General features: G+C 39.6%; 2 long non-coding RNA genes across 2 annotated transcripts; one reads left to right on the plus strand and one right to left on the minus strand.

The window, feature by feature from the left end:
• Positions 1 to 2,843: 2,843 nt before the first annotated feature.
• LOC111270405 (uncharacterized) lies at positions 2,844 to 3,560 on the minus strand. Its single transcript, XR_002686288.1, has 2 exons — positions 3,331 to 3,560; positions 2,844 to 3,112 (listed from the first exon to the last, which is right to left on the minus strand). It is a non-coding gene; the product is annotated as an uncharacterized LOC111270405 (long non-coding RNA).
• A 9,416-nt stretch (positions 3,561 to 12,976) lies between these two features.
• Positions 12,977 to 16,191, plus strand: LOC111270400 (uncharacterized). The gene is made up of 3 exons (XR_002686285.2): positions 12,977 to 13,149; positions 15,188 to 15,326; positions 15,740 to 16,191. It is a non-coding gene; the product is annotated as an uncharacterized LOC111270400 (long non-coding RNA).
• The last annotated feature ends 2,001 nt before the right edge of the window (positions 16,192 to 18,192 follow it).

An 18,192-nucleotide genomic window follows, 5' to 3' on the forward strand; every position in this document is an offset into this window, starting at 1 on the left:
AGCTTTGGCAGCGCTACGTACTCTATTAGCAGTATAACAGATCGCGGAGAGTAAAAACTAGAAGAGCCGAACTGAGGTGTTACCACGCGGTGTTGGCAAGTCTTAGATGTCAGCTGAGCGATTGCCGCGTCGTGAATCGTGATGATGGCGAAAATACTGAGACACGTTCGATTTACTTATAATATGAAATAGCACACGGGATAGTATGGCTGCGATACTGCAAATGACGCATTAAAATAGGAGGTAGGAGTGAACCACGTTCCTCATCGCGGGTGTCAACCTACCCTATCTCGAATGTGTCCTTAATTTTTACTGCGAGCTACCTAGGTGAGTTAAGATACGCTTACCACCACAAACTATAAGAAAATACAGCTTGGCTAACTTGACTGTGTGTCCAACCCATGGCGCCCAATTATATCAGCAGTTACAGCTGAATAAGCATTAGGGAACGGTCTACGGCAAATAGTGAAAAATATTTTCGTCAACTTAAAGGCCAACCAGTGCTTTCAGTTTCGTCCTACTTTGCAACATCATAGAGTTCCAGAACAGCATATCACAATTTAACAACGATTCATCCAGTATCGAGTTCTGACAAAAAAATATAAACATTTTTATAACTGACTTTCAGCCATACCCTCTATGCCAGCTTTTAATACTACCGTTTAGTCTTGTTTACTGGGTAGGGACCTCAATAGAGGCAATCTGGAGGGTCCATGTAGGAAGATTACTTTATCGCCTTACCTATTGATCATACCTTTAGCGAGAAATCTTCCCTGGTGTCTACGCCCACATTCGATCTTAAGCCAACTTCGTGTCTTTCCGGTTAACAGGGTAAGTAAACACATTGGTCTACATCGTCGGCAAAACATCTTGTGTGTTACGTCTACCTATTGAGGTTTCAGCGAAAGCGGTCGTTTTCGGTCCCTTACTATATGTTGAAGGCCAAATTTATTAAGCTGTTAGGTGGTCAAATAACCGCACCCAGATGAGGGTCACCTACCAGTTTCGTCTGCTTTCTTTCTTCTGTGTCAATGCACCGGCCGACACTAATGTATTTCGCGTTTTACCTCTAGTATTTAAACCGCTAAGCATTCTATTAGACGGCTGGCTCCAATTAAATGTGTTTACGCCTGGATTCGAACTCAGACCACCAGGTGCCCATAACTTTAGCGGGCAAACAGGTTAACACCGGGACAGAGGCGATAATACTAGACAGTGACGTTGTTCCTGACCACCGCCGCTATTTCTTCCGTACCGCCAATAGGTCGGTACGCCAAGTACACCAACCCATCATTTAATTCACCGTACAGCTCGAATCGACTAACACGAACAGTCAATTCGAGGGCTTTACAGTGGGGAACTCGATATCAAGTCCTCAATGGCTGCAGAAGTGGGAACACAATTAACGGTCCCTTGATCCGCCAAACCAGTGAAAGCAGGGCCGTGGTCAAAAAGAAGTGATTGGGGAAAGACGGTGACACCAGTCAAAGTGTGAAAGAGAAGGAACCGCAGAGCGAGAAAGTGCACCGAAATAAGTCAGATGTAGGGTGGAAAACGAATCGCTATCTATGTCGTATCGAGGCAATTGGGGGGAGTATAGGCCACCATAAACGATTTGATGACAAGCCTGATTCAATATGACGGAGACCGCCAAACATCTGAGCAGAAAACTCATCGGCTCTCAAAGATAGAAACAAGACAAAATATAACGTATAGGTTTGTTCCGAGCGGTATGCATAGCAGTCAGCTAAATAATATGGATAAACCTGTGAAAATGGTAAGGAAGTTGTGCCGCAAAATCCTTAAGCGTGGGCTGCTCAAGGGCTCAGAAAAAAACTTTGTTAATTAAGTGGCAGATACAATCAAAAGGAAGAAAAGTATATAATAATGGTTACCAGTAGCAGAACATAAAATATAATGGTTATATAAATAAATCTTCGTATTCTGGATTGCGTCTATCAGGGCAAAATTGAACAAATTAGGCCAAAAATCACCCCTAGGAAAAACGGTTCATTTTATTTCTCGGTATAAGGATATCGTGTGCCGCTTATAACTTCTATTATTTGTGGTTGTTGTTATTATTATTTCTTACCTGCTAGCTGTGCTTTCTGCATCAATTCAGCTCTGTAACATTAGAACTGCAGAAATATAGAAGTAACTATCGTAACGGGCAGAGTGCTAACAGGAAGTTAAATTCCAACACATGTTTAATAATTTCTTCACTAGCCCCCAGCTTTTGAAGGTCCAGCTTCCAGATTGACTAGCGTAAATAGATGATACCCTGATCGGTAAGTTACTTTAATCCGTCGATAATGGATCAAGGCCGTTGAGATCATAATAGCCTTACTAAGCTCGTAGAACACACAAAAACGAACACAGGTCATGGACGGCTTGGTTTGTTTCCGTGGTCTCTCTGAACAGTCCGATTACCAGAGGAAGTGCACTTAGCAAAAGTATAACGAAGAGACATTGAACGTCGTTCCAACGTGTAAATATATACATTTTTAACGGCAAAGTAATAACAGGAATACCCTAAACGCCCAAATCGGCATAATTGTACAATAACTCTGGATGGGGCTGAAAAATCCGTACACAAATTATTACCGTTACTCTAGTTCAGATTTCTCAAAACTCAAACTAAATCTCGAGTAGCAGAATTAGGAATTTTGCTAAATTTGATCGTTGCGCTTTTTCACCGTTTATAAAAATGTAGGGCGTTCCAAATAAGTTGCTGTACATTAAGTAAGTAAAGTGGCATTTCTCTTGATATAATAATCCGAAAACCTTCTTGCGGATCTTCTACGAATCTGTATCTATGCGATGTGACTAAATTGTCTAGCGTGACAATGGCATATGTTGCATTTATTACCGTGTCAACCAGATCATTGAAATCGTAGGCGCGTATAATTTGAAGGTTAACATGCACAAAAATACCAATAAAATCACTACTGATAACCTGTGTGTCGCAGAAGCTTTGTTCGAGGGTCGAATCGCAACTCATTACAAGTTACGATAAGTTATGTCGGTGGAACGGGTTACGCTGACACGTTCCATGATGTCGCTGACGATGACATTTCGGATGTGCCCGGCGGAAATTTGCCCAGTGAAGTCGCTTGATTATAAAAGCAAGTCAACAAAGTTAGAAAATTACTCCTTCTAAGCTCTTGGATAAAAACGGGAGGGCCCGTATGACTAATGTGAATAGGCCATCATCCTTAGCCAACCCAACAAAAAACCATTTAAATGCGTCTCACAGTATTCATGCGACTTAAACAATAATCATCTTTGGTGTAGCGCGCTGAAGAACGTGCATTCTGTAAACCAACTTACGGTAAGTAACGAATCCATATAAAAAGGCGTATATATGTCGCCATATACGCCAAAGACATGTTGCTCCTAGGCTAGTGAGGATCGTCTATGCTATGGTGATCACGATAAACATCAGGTTTCATCATTTTGTATCGCAATTTGTTTTCTCCCGGAGCCGCTATGAACATGAAACGCTGATATGGGCTTTGAGCAAAGCACTCTCAGACCTAAACCTCAAGAATGATAATATATCGTCAGGCATAGTTATAAGATATTTTAACTTCTGAAATCTGCTTATAAATAGGCTTCTTAGCATCCCCATGCGTCATGATTTCGGGTCCTCTGGTAACACATCAATTAGTTACATCAAAACTTACTATGGCTAGAATCTGCCTTGAAAACTCACGTTAATTCGTGACACCGAACGAACGTTTTAATGGAAGACATGACAATAGATTGAGGTCAACCAAAAAAGATATAAATAGATAGGTATCCATAAAATCATTTTCCTTTGATGGTTCTTTCGAAAACTATAACTCCCAAAAGCAATAGAAAAAGTATAACTTAAATTTAGTTTTTATTTTTTAGAGGCATTTTCTGGCGATAGTTAGTACTAGATACAACTAAAATCTACATAAATGATTTCTCGGAGGGAAGAAGGGCGCTTTATGATTCCTGTGACTTTTAACATCGTAACTAATAGCACTACTGTGTTAAAACCAAATAGTGTAAAACCGATGTTTAGGCTGTAGCCAATATAGCTAAATAGAGCTATGCAAAGGCCACTATCTAACAAAAAAACATACGAATGGACGCTATTGCACATACGGTTTTTCCTTGAGGCGAGCAAAATTTGCGACATTCATATATATATATATATAGGAGTCCAGCTATACGATCAGACGAGGCACAATTCAAGTGCTTCCAAACTGCTCACTGTAGTCGCTGTTTCACATCGTTTACAAGTATCACAATTTTCGCATAGATTAACAGAAAACGGCATAGTTATAAAATAAGAGCGATAATGATTTTTCGGTTTCAAGTAACTATAGTATCTATCGTCTGTCGGATTGCAAATACCTACCGGCCGCATTTGGGATTGGCTAATGGACAATAGGACACCGCTATACAATTTCAATTCACGAGGGTGTATTTTCGATTTCGTCACAAAGCTAAGGTTGTTAGTTTTTTTTTTTTTTTATAGAAATATTTGTGATGAAAAATTATCACTCCATTCCTATATTGGTCCATATACTGGGACCCTTAAGGTAACAACGAAAGAGTGAGGTGTAGTCAATGACTGACTTGATTCTGGCGTACGTTTTGTGTGTTATTGAAGGTTGGATTAAGCTTGCATGGGCTTCGTCTCATATGATAAAAAAAGAAAAGGGATAATCTATCTATTTTGTTAAGCTATGCAAGCCAATTCTCAATGGCTCCTACTACTCACTAGTAACATACCTCATCACATAACACCCTCGTCATCTGGATTTTCCAGGTTTCTTGCAATAGGAATTTTCTGTTTTACATGGAAGCCTCTCACATACCAAGTTTATTTGCTGTTACCTCTGCAGTCTCGATACAGAAGACAGTACATCGTCCAATTTACTCCGTCAGGTTGGCGTGCTCTTGTATCTCACATCTCGAACCTTATCCGTAACAATGATGTATCTTATTTCTGCAAACAGATTTGCTTGTATATATGGGTGTGCAAAAACTGATTGTTTCAGATCGTTGTAAGCCTTGTCAAAAGGTATCAGCACTACACCCTATTGCAATATATATCATCAAGCGGTTCAATATAGCATAGTTTGCCTAACTGAAATTCATTATGAGCTTTTTATTGCATTGTCTAAGAGCTGTTCCCCTTGTCGAAAAAAAGTAGAAGACAGATGACACTTATCAGCCTTAAGATTTTACAGATGGCACTGACAGCGCATTTTTGTGGCTGAAGTTTAAGTTTGATCTGATCATTACTCCGCTGCACAAATTTCGGCAGTGGCGCCGCCTGTTATGCAGAGAGAGTGAACTCGTGGTTCGGAGTGAATGGTAGCCTGACAACGCAGCACCATGTCGTTGCGTAGCACCTTATCGCTGGCGCCTTCTTCGGACCATTCTTTTTTCCCGTATCGGTCTTCATCCATCTTCTCGAAGCTACGTCCGTGCGGCTTTCCGCGCCTGCATTTTTTGTCTTCATCAAGTCAGATCTCTGGGGATTACCCTTGTGGACTGCCGCATGTGGCAAGAATGTCTAACGGCCGAAGATTCTAAGGGTTGTCTTCATGTATTTGGATATACTTGTATTGTTTGAGTGTGCTCGGGGTGGTCGACAGAATCAGGACTTTTGTTTAGGTCAACAGATTGATAATGGGGGCGAAAAATGTTGGTAAAGGCCTTTCCGTTTCCGCTATGATCCAAGGGGTGCGACAACCGTGCACCGTGCCTAGCTTAGTTCTAAACTTGATGCGAACGAAGCTTACGCAGAGAGGTCTAAGCAAGTGAGCGACAAAGAAGCGGTAAACTGTTTTCGGGTTTTTCCACTTCAATTCAGCCCGATTTGAACCGTCTTTTTGGTACGGTGAAAAGATTAAGTAGGAAATAAGGCGTCTTTTGTTTCGCCTTTTTAACTGCGTTATAAAATAGATGCAAAATAAGGAGAGCGGGGGAAATGGGTCTGGAGCTAACAAAAACACGCGCGCAATCGAAGTATATACATGTAGAGCCCATCAGCAGGGCTACCCTAATGAAGAGGCTACACCTATAATAGTACTATGTATTAATTATGTAATGAATCCAGTATTATTGATGTGAAGGACGGAATGCTTTCGCGAGCTCAATGGTAATTCTGCTGCTTCGGGTGCCTGCCATTAGCCTGACAGCTAGCGTTTCTCTGCCCTAGCTTTCTGTGCTAGACCCTCCAAGCCGTTATCGCTTTTCATTTTTACCCACAATGCAGGCTACATAACATTCATGTTTAGTCCATTATTGCGTCCATTTTTTCCTACGACACTGCTAGTGCATCTTCGCCAGGTCACACCTCCTTATGCTGTTCCATTTTTTAGTTAAAAAATATATTCCTTTATTTATTCACTTCTGTACCGTTTTTCTTCAGCTTTTTGTTATAATAATAACTTAACAAGCCATTTGATGGCAAAAGATTTCGGTCTCACGCTGTGATAGGCTATTCGTTGCTAGTTACCTGCAATTCTTATTGCGACTAGAAGCAAACTTCATAGCAAGAAAACGATAGAGCAAATTAAACCATTTCTAATAAAGCGCGAACTTATAACCATATATATAGTTCGACACGTTTAAATTTATGTCGTTTATTTGGGATGAAGGTGTGGTGTCTACAGTTCCGTTGGTCGATCAAAGGAGAACGCCTCGACCTAATCTCAGCAGATAAAAACGAAGAAATTAAAGAAAATACAAAACCAGTAAGTTTATTACTCTTTTACGCATAAAATTTAATACCTGCCTAAAAGAGGGCATTGAATACATTTATAAGAATAATAGCTGTATCGTACTATAACAATATGAGAGACGGCTTACAAGATCAGAACCCTGCGTGCAATTTGATAACAGAACTAAGGTTGGCAGAGCCGTATTCAACGATGCAATGTCGCCTCACTGGACCATCAAATAGAAATACTACTATCCGTAATATGTTTGAATTAATCCTTACTATCCCATAATCAGAGCACCTTTCAACGGATGAAATACAAAAGTAACTTAGCATATATTTACAAACGAGACTTCATATGTATTTGTTTTGCTTTGACCAAAAACAAGAGATTATCAATCAACGAGTCCTGTAAGTACCCCGCATAGATTAAGCCTAATTGCGTTGAGCACAATAAAGGATTTTTAGATCTTTTTTAGTAACGTGCTTTGTCACACCACATTTCGTATGGTAGATTCGTTTGAAGCAGGACTATTGCAGTAGCGAGATATTTTGAAAAAAAAAGAAAACAGTTTACGCTTTACTATGTATAATTGGGATAAATGTCTCAGACCAAGATGCAATAATACAACAACACAATAATTTACGAGGTACGGATATACATAGTTATCCAAATTCGCTTTTTTCTGTTTATCTATGACCCTTATCTCCACATCCTAAAGTCTGGTTTTGACGATGATTTCTTCTATTCAGCTCTACCTTAAATTTTCTTTTGGATCTGTGACAGCCTCGTTTTTCACGCTCTCATTCCCTTCGGTATCATAATCGGTCCACAAAAACTTTATTTCCTGCTTGAAACGCGTCATTTGCTAAGCCCGTCAATAATATCTAAAGGCTGCGAGGTCGTATGACAAGCCAATGAAATTTATTTCCCTCGAAAAGGCTTTTCCTTATCTCCCGGATTCCCTTATTTTCCGGAACTCCAATCTTTGAGCTATACAAAACATACGGAACGGGTTATTGTTATCCACGAGAATAATCTAAGCAAGACAGATAAAAACAATGTGCAGAAAAACAGTTTAAAGTGATGTTGAATCTATTCGTTAATGGAGTGAGTGAGAAACTTGCGACCAAATAGCATACGTCGATATTTAACAACAATACAATGTTGTTATATAAAAATAAATAATTTATAATGTTAATTTAAATAATGTATCTAAACGTAAGTTATAATGAAGGTTAGTCCTAGATTAGTCCATTAAATTATAGAAATAAAGATAAATTTTAGGCATTTTGCGATGAATTAGTGAAGTATTTTGTTGACAACCGCACCCACTGCATCTTCTGCTTACTAAGGTCATCATGCGAAGTAGCAGAGATATGAAGGAAGTCGGAGTAGAAATGAGTCTGGAATATTTCAAAACACGGTTTTGAATACAAAGAGCATAGAAAAATCTCAATTTGTCCTATTGAATGCTAGTAAATGTTATATTTACTATAGAAAAAGAAGAAAAGTTGAACATTCGGAAGGCAAACTAGTATTACATTAATTACAAGTGACCAAACGCATATTGTTATTTCTTGGACAGCTCTGATGATTCATAATACATTGCCCGCAACAATGACATTCTAACACGCAGACAAAACCTTTAGCATGCAAAGTCTGTGTCGGTGGATTGATATATGTTTAAAGCAGAGACATGGACATACTTAGGGGCTCTAGCTTCTACTACCCGCCCCGGGAAATAACGGGATACCAATCAATGAATGTTAGATTCGAGTGACTTTAATAACAGAAAACAAATATTTCAGGTCCAGCCGAGCGCGGCAGAACTGGCCCGAGTTTTCGTGACCCAAATATTAGAGCGATATTCAACACAACTGGGCAAGTGGCCGTCCTTTGATAACAGGTCGACCCTGTCGCCTATCTGGAACGTAGCCGTCACCGGGGCCCAACGCAGAATTGCGAGTATCAACTAGCAACTCTAGCAATAGGATAATCATCTTACTTTAAAGTGTAAAGACGAGTAAATTCGACAGAGGCCAGTCTTGCGGTTCGCAGGCCGTTTCGGTGTCGATTCTCGAAGTTGTAGTGCAGTGACTTCAAGACCCATAAAGACAGTTTGAGGTTAGCCTTTTATCTTGTAGATACTCAGGCGCATTATTGCCGATTGCCATTGCAAACAGTCGCTCAAACAGGTAGAAATAAAAGTGCTCCGCCCTGGTCAATTACAAGTCTTCCGTCTTTTAAAAAAAGATATCACCTTAGTTAGTAGACCAAGAGTCATACGTCGTTTAATGAAGAAGGACGTCTATGTTGTAAAGTGCAGACCTACAATATTGAAAACTGGAGGCACCTCTCAAAGGCGATGCAGATGACTCTGGATTTTTTTTTAAAACATAATGCCACCTATGTAAACCAGCCGTGTTTGATCGCTACAGGGCACACACACATTTCCAGGGCATCATCGTGCCTATGCTACCCCCAGATACCAGGCCCTGTAAGGCCGATTATACCAGTTGTCGGGGTTGGGTATCTTTCGGGATTGACAGTGAATTAATAGGTGTCGATGAACTGTATAATCGGGTTAGACTCGATTAAATTCCATGCCAATCGTAGGCCTTCAGGCGAAGCGCGCACACGGAACGATTGGAAGCTCGGACCAACTATGACTCCAGAGTCCCGACCAGTTGCCGTTAAAACTGAGGGCTCGTGCTTCTTAAGTTTGCGGTAAGCTCTTCGTAAAGCGAGGGACCAGATCAGCTCCCATCGCTAGCACTAAAAGTGCAATAGCGACTGCAATCCGGGTATCGAACTATCCTAACGGATTTAAATTGTGCCCTCTGACTGGCTATGCTGCCGAGTTCCGTCATATTACACACTGGATAACAAATTCATTGTTAAATCTTACGAATCAAAAATCAAGCAAATCCTATTCCCAAGTTCAAAGATCTATCCCAACCAGCTGTGACATACGTGTAATACGGTTCGTTACCGCATCGTAAGATCGCATTGGTTAGGAGAGCGGGTGACAATCGCTGTTGTTGGCAATCCACCTGCCGCTAATGGAGGTTGAGTGGCCTTACATGAGAACCGCGTAGAACAAAGGATGCGCCTAGCGTATAGTATTCCATTTATTCGGACACGCTACTACGACTGTTTCACAGATCCAAGCGCCTTTGAATTTCAACCGAACGGCTTTAGTGACAAAGTCCAATACCTCATCCCCATATCGACAGCTTACATGGGTCGTTCAGTATGAAACGTGACAAGTATCAATCTCATATTTCGAGATGGTCTTATTTTATAACGGCGTGACGTTTCGTGATGCGTCTGGGCTTTTAAAAATTGTAGTCTGCTTAGTCGGATGTTGTCGCTCAGACTTTTAGCGTGAAGGTTATCATGAGCCATGGTTGAACATTAATCAAAATCAGAAAAATCGACCAGTTCACGAATTTGAGCTTCATTTTAGATTTATAGCGAAGGAGATCGTTCGCCGCATAAATTCTGTACTTTATGAAGGTTGTTCTACTAGAAACATCGTAAGCCGTTGCCTTAGCAGGTTCCAAGAAGGATTTTTCACACTTGAAAGTTAGCTTTGTCGAAAATCTCCCGCGAACGTAAGTAACGATAAATTAAAACCTAGACTAGAAGCCGACCTATCTGAACGTGCACTATGTTAACACTCTACTTTGGTGTTTTTCGGAAAATGCTTTTTATAAGTGACTGTTTATGTTACATTCTAGGCTGAATTATCTAATAATATAAGCGATTTGTGGGTACGCTAAATATTTATTAATGCTTACGACCTTTTTTTATTTAAATCATATGACAAATGATATAACAAAAGGAGAAAGGATAAACGAAAAACATAATGAAGTTTCGATAGTTCTCTACCCTAAACTGGAGGCAAAAAAATAACTTGTAATGGAAGCTGCAAAAACAGCTTGTAAGTAAAGCGACAACCGGGCAGCATCAACTGATGATAATTAACCACGGAACAATTCGTTTTTGATGAACTAGGTAGAGATGTTGCCGTGCAAAATAGGAGATTCTCTACTTAGGACACAGGGGTAAATCTATAATTTCAAGAGATACTGAATCAACGGTTAACTTACTTCTTAATAACTACGAACCGATACGTTTCTCCATGGCAGACTGGCATCTCATCGTAGTCTAAATCTACTGTGCCCCGTCCTATTCATCTGACTCAGACTTATTGCTAATATCGTATTGTTTCACAACCGGCAAATAGAAAGAACGCTAAGATTCTCTTCTCACGAATATCTGCTTTAGCTTTTTCAATGGAAAAGTAGCGAAACTTTCGGTATTATTTACAGAAAGCTTCCGTTAACCAGTGTACCCAAGTGTCATAATGGGCCAGCATCTGCTTCTCTGTGTGCTCGTATGTATGTAATTTGCTAACTGACTGGTTCTTGTTCTGAAGCTGTATTCGCTATATTTTTGGTAAGCTCTTTACAGATTCAGCCAAAGCTGTTGAGTGGATTCGCAAAAGAAGTCTATAGTGGTGACGCTCACTAGGGAGCCAGGAGGCTTAAGTTAGCTCAGTTCACCTGAAACCACCATCAGAGGCTCACGACGGATAGGCTTCTGACTAAAACCGCAAAGTAAAGTCTCAACTATTTGGAAGTTATTTGGCCTGTTTCAATTCGCAGAGGGTTTCGTCATCTTCAAACATAACATAACAAACATAGCTAAGTGTATATGTCTGAAAGTATAAAATAAAGATATATCTGTTTCCGTATGAATTTTAATTGAGCAAATAAGTAAAGGCACAGCAGACTTTACAATTCTATTTTAGATCATCATACGACGACCTAATTGTCCGGATATGGTCAAAACCTTTTAGCAAAACCGACTGGGACGACTCTGCTCGACTATCGGACGAAACTTAAAAATAATAAATCGACATCAATCAGCCCTTGTAAGCTCATAAAACAAACAGCGAGGTAAATATAATGAAACCCTCCAGTCGAACTTTTAAATTCATTGTTATAATGTATTTTTCATCACTATTCAAAAGAGTTCCTGCATTAATTAAATAGCCTTTGTCAAGACAGGCATCATGAAGAAGCTTCCGAAATGAATTGTCATATATTGCACAAGCTGCCCATTTTAGGGGCCTTTTTGGACAGTATCTGAACAAGCTTGCATGATCGTACAACACGAAAAATAGGTTCGACCAAGTTTTAAACCCACTCACGGCCGTAACGTCTTCTTGAACTCCGACTGTCAACAGTGGAGCTGCTATGAACGTGTATTGCAAAGCATCGTGAAATGAACCGGTCAATTTGACTGAATTATCTTTCGATATATACAGAATACAACCTTGTTTTTAACAATGACAAAACGGTAATTATTCGTCACTATATGGAGTAATGAGGATAATAAACAGTAATGGAGAAACGGGTGCGGCCTTTCACTAACCGTACTATCGTCGCACCTAAAACGTACTGGTGACGTCTTTCATAACAACTTATTTCAACAAATGTTTGTTTTCTTAAAAGTAAAATGATTGCATAGTTCTACTCTTCTCCAATGCACAACATACCGACTTAGGTGAATGACAACCCCTTCCTCGCCGGACGATGAACAGTTCTCTCGTAGATGTCATCAGTCGCCCCTTTACCTCGTACAATAGCTTCCGTCTAGTTGCGTCTCTATTTTTGTCTCACTAATACTATCGGTATTCGCGAGGAGTCAGTTAATAGTGTAGTATACGCGGAAAGTCAATACGCGTATAAGGGGGGGTTGGTGGATCTAAAGGCAGGTGTATATAGCTGAGCACCTGACGGAACTTCTTGTATTCTCAGTTCTACGTGCAGCGTGCATCAAACTACATAAGTGCAGCGACGCAAAGTCGACACGGGGGATCATTTGAAGATCGTGATTGATTCGTCAACTTGCGCGATTGCAAAGCGAAAGCACGCTAAATTGAATACTACCGCTGCTAGCACGTATGGTATTAGTATTTATTCATACACATATATACAGTGCAGTCATTTTGGACGACACAGACATTTTTTAAGCAGGGATTAACTGAGTGGCGGCGTATCGTCTGCGCCGCCACGCTTATAGATCAATTGGTTGGGAACAGACATTACTCAGAGATAACCGCAATCAGTGAGTGCTGCAGCGACTGCGAACGTGACGCCAGCCGCATTGGCCTATTTTTGAGCCTTGTACGTGGGCTGAACACTCCTCTTAGCGCATCCACGTAGACAATACAGGTTACTATATTAGCACGATCAATTTGGAAATTGCCTCGTAGGACAGTGTAGGAGAACAATGGCTAAAATAGACGGCGCAGATCTCGCTCAACTTTATTACGTATATGGTGAAACAGAAAAAACCCGATGGCTGAATTAAAGAAATAGACGATTTGATGCACGGGTACCTGCAGAGAATACGCAAGGTAATTAATTTTCTTTCATTTACACACGGCATCATGGTTAAGGCTACGTCTTTGTTCTAGAATGAAGTTGGTCTTAGTTAGACAATCTTTACAGGAGGCACGACTGCCAATAATGAGTGTCTCTTTTACTATTATAACGTATTCGATTTTTGTCGAACACGACTTTGAAGTGATTTAGTCAATAGGTTTGTATGTTTCACAAACGGTGCAGTCGCCAGATTGCAGGCGGAAAGCGTGTTATATATATATAAGATGGCCTTACACATAAATATACATAGGAAAAGCTTTGCACGCTGCAATAAACCGCATTGCACTCAAAGGACCCCAGACAGCTAAACGGGCTCGCCACTCAATCTGTCTACCTGCCTGTAGTAATTCTGCATAGAGTTATACCCTTGAAGCTCTTGTATGGGCCCAAGGTGATTCGCTGCGAAATACAGCTGGCAACTCTCAATGCACTCAAATCTATTGGGTCACCTAAATGAACGGCTTTCGGTGCGCGTCAAGGTGACATGTAAACCATCCGAACGTCGAAAAGCAGAGAAGGAAATTAAACATTTAATAATAATATGTACAAATATATATAATAATACTTTTCTTAAAACTTAAAGACTTTTAAAATCTGAGGTGTTTGGCCATTTAGCTGATTTAACTAGGTAAGATAGTACAACTCGCTATCTGCAAGCAACGTGTCACTTGAAAGGGTCGTGTACTTCTTTATTGAGTGAGTTCTGAAGGTTCATACATCTCAGAGCTTGTAGGAATAGTTTCCATGGATCATGTCCCTCAAGACCATAAGTTTCCTTTACAAATGTCCCTTGTAATTCACACGAAAATGTCAGTGGTAATGGTCAACCGAGCACACAATAGGAAAGAGCTATTCATTATGTCAAACGAGTGCTCGGAGAAGTCGGGCCAGACCGAAAACGAGTATGTGACATCTACTGGCATAACATGCTGGTGGCCCTCAATTTGTACTCAGAAATACCCACCTGAGTTGAATAACATTAATTCAAGTGAGCTCGATAATTAAGGAAACAGGTATTTTTAAAGAAAGTATGTGCACCCATAGCCCATAATGTCTATTCTTTACTTGGATGTTGATATCACTATTAATCTCGTTGCGGTTACCGTTCGTACCGATAGAATAGCAACATTATTAAGGACCATATATCTATTGCTATAAACAGCAAGCCATTTTATGTAGTTCTCTAATAATAAATTAGCCTTAAAGTTCGGATTGTTCAACAAAACATGCCACTTTACTTAGAGACGTAATTGAGCTTTTACATGCCTCGAGAGATGCGTATTACCAGACAAAAACATAGTTCGATTTGGTAAAAGAAATACTGCTAATTTGAGAAAAAAAAAAACTCGTAGACGTATCATAGCAAACTTTTATGTTGTACTTTAGCTGATGCTGTAGCTAAGTTATAATCTAGCACGCGACCGTATACCAATAGAATTTTCCGTAAGTTGCTATCTGAATATTCATCAGAGCAAGTTCAGATATTTTCCAATTGTCTAAGAATCAACAAATGGCGTTGAAAAAATAAGTGTTCACATAAAAACTGTGGCTTACTAAGCTAATGGTTTATGATTGTTTCGGATAATCATCCGAGCATTTTAGATGAACATTTGAAATTTTAACACGCTGAAAGCTTCTTAAGCGGCTTAAGCAGTGATGGAGACTCATGGGAGGTAAACAGCTCTGTAGTCCAAACCTCTAAAGTAAACAATCGACAAATGGCAGCATAAGAAACTTCAATTCAAATCTTTCTTAATAATTGTTTATCTTAGTTATACAGCCGAAAATATTTCGCACAGGAAAATCGACTATAAATACCGTACTCCTTCGATCAGCGTAAGCGCACAATAGATTTAATATATATAAGAGTCAAATTCGTGCACAATTACGAAACCATGCACCTGTATCTGTCGAAAGCATATGTGTATACAAATCGCTTGATTTTTGGCTCGTTGAATAAAAAGTTCTACAAACGATCTGATTGAAAGTAATCATATATAATTTGGCCAGTTGACAGATGTTAGCCACCTCATCTGCTGCGGCCATCAGGACGTGGCATTGCCGTATTATGAACCAACTCACGTTTCGCGATAAAGGGCGTAGTCGAAGTCGTCAGTTCTACGCTAGGCACCCTACGCTAGCTAGACAGGTATCACAAAGCACGTGGAGGTTGTTAGGAATGTCAGGCTGGGAAAAGACGGAGAAGTCCTAACTGGGAAACGAAGGTGTCACCTATCGTCAATAGCATGGAACCATTGAGTGATACCGTAGCGTAGTTTCTGCTAGATCTACACGTTTGCGCAACGATTGTCATAGTTCCATAGCCATACCTTAGCGACAGCAATACTGCAGCACTATTCTCACGTTATCGAGGATTTTTTAACGGATCGAAAAGTTCGAACAATTTCAAACTAGCTCCTACTAGCAGAAGGAAGTTGGTAAGTATTTACTTCAAGCCTCTAGTGGTGTGTCATCACAGGATAACGAGTTTAGCGGATAAAAATAGCGTTTAACCCTGAAAGTTAATGCTTGATGATTAAGCCGTATGGGTGTCTCTTGAAGGTGAGAACGTAGCAGGAATTCATCAGACGAGGAGGCCTTCAGTAAAGCAACCGATCGCTACTGGTGCAACCGAACTGGGCAGTTGAAAACTCTGAAGAAAGCGAGTACACATCTAGACCTCAAAGGAAAGGATAAGCTATATACTTAAATGGTGTATTCTAGGCGAGTCTTTCGCTAGCGATAGTCACAACATTTTTTTTAGAATACACAACACGTAATGTTATCTGCTCTGTGCTCAGTTCGTGAAAAACACATTTTTTGCTTTCTTTCTCGATTGTAATTTTTTCGTTATGAATCCGTAGCACATACTTAAAAAATATATCATATTTAGCCTACACAGAGCATGTTATTTATACCTAATTTTGCTCGAAAGCTTCCGGAAGGCCCCGAAATCCTTAACCTTTTGATTTTGTTCTTAAAATGATGTACCAGTAACGAACGATTATTTCAGTGAAAAGGAGAAGGACCTTATGGAACTAGTTATTAAATGTCGTCTTATTAATGCCTGTTGGCGCATAGTTTGTCTTATTCTTTTTTATTGATTCATTAAATATCTCCAAACAATCTGTTATAAAAGTTCTAAGAATGTTAGGATTATCATTACGAATCAGTAGAATCTTAGACTATCTAAGTGAGCTAAATATAATTTAAATTTTTAATGCTTCTGATGTCTTATTTAGTAAACGTTGAGATAACTTTCCGCTGTGCTATTCGTTGGAACATTGCTTTTCTACGAAATTTTTGAGCGTTTTTATCATATAATATATACGAAAATACGCATGGCTTCTCGTTATCGAATTCCAGAAGCCGCACTACATCTACTTACCTTAGGCTGTATTAACAATTTACTGATTAGGTGCACGACAATTTTCTAGCCCAGGGAAAGCCTTTAAGGACAACTGATTGCGTACTTCAGGCGTTATAAAATATGTTATGACCTTCTAGTTCTTCTTTATATAGGAATCACACGCCAATGGACGAAGAATCTTTCTTGACAGGTCGCACTAATCGGATTCTGATTTAGCTGGAGATTTTCACAGAAAAGCAATACGATCAAAAAGGGACAGCTGAGCATCGTTCCAACAGTGAGCACACCTTATAAAACACGGAATGGTGTTAAATACACTTTGAAGAGAGTTCTAACTATATATATATATATATATATATATATATAAAGGTTTGAGAAAGAACAAAGACGCTACGAAGCACGACGTGGGCACACATATTGACAATACCCCCAGAGTGCTTCTCCATAGGATGGGCTTGTCTTCTGCTTAGCTGGATGTCCATAGCTTCTTCATGCGCACTGGCATTGAGTGGCTCATATACTTATGCACTTCAAGCCTTAGGGCATCGTTCAGCTCTTCAAGAGGAGGCGACTAAGCGGCAAGGCGATGTTTAAACGAACGCAAACAATCTTTTGCACCCTGCCACAGATATAGCACAGGAAAGAGATAAGGTGTATTAGAGACAACCTCTTTCACCGTTATACGGTCGAAAAGCTCGTACGTTCAAAGAAAAAATGACGATCTAGTTATGCACGAGAGATCAAGTCACCCAAATTGTGCCACCGAGCACAGCCGGTAGAATTAGATTGCACGTATTCCCCTTTAATGTATATTAAGATGCTACTGTCCTGCAGAATAAGGCAAATACTACATATTCTAATTACAACAAAGAGTCCAACGAATACTAAAAGGATTAACGAAAATAGAATAGTTAGTCTGGCAGAGCCGATTCAGAAAATCTCAGCAGGGTTTCTCTGGAAAGACTTAATACGACTTTCAAAAATTCCAGAAAATCGGGTTTTTTTTTTTATATAGAGCATAAATAATATGGTTGGTCAGCTTTTCCCATGCTACAATTACCAGTGAACTTGAACTTTCTTTATGGGCTAAGTCCGCCAGATCTTGCCCTTGTAATTTATTCGTTAGCAGTAAATAGAAGAATTTAAGTCCCTTTCAAGAAAAATAACCCTCGCAGGGAATGCGCATATTGGTCAAAAGATGGCTATAATGATTTAATTTTTATTGCGTAATTTTAAAATTAATACGTGTCCTTGTAGCAAATGATACAAATTCTAACTACCCTGCTCTGGTGCAGTTGATAAGTTTCGTTTTTTGCAATAACATTTTATTTTTTCAATATTTACAATACATTTATGAAAACTAATAGGTTACAGGTAGTTTTCTCATAGCTATTAAAATGATTAGACATTCTATAGTTGTATTCTCTGCTGTCTGTTTGCAACTTAAATTCACAACCTAGCAGTAATATACAGTATCTTTTGCTGCCATGGGTATGTTCTTTTAGGACAATACTTAATTTGACGAATTTTTCTACGCGAGAGAACTTTTTTGCAGTGGCAAAGCAGATCACTTTGTTCACCTTTGTTTGTGGAGACCCGTGTACATCGTGTAGAGTTTAAAAATGAATCGTTATCATATGGCTCC

Source organism: Varroa jacobsoni, unplaced genomic scaffold, assembly GCF_002532875.2.
Source record: "Varroa jacobsoni isolate VJ856 unplaced genomic scaffold, vjacob_1.0 scaffold_1469, whole genome shotgun sequence".
Classification (NCBI taxonomy): domain Eukaryota; kingdom Metazoa; phylum Arthropoda; class Arachnida; order Mesostigmata; family Varroidae; genus Varroa; species Varroa jacobsoni.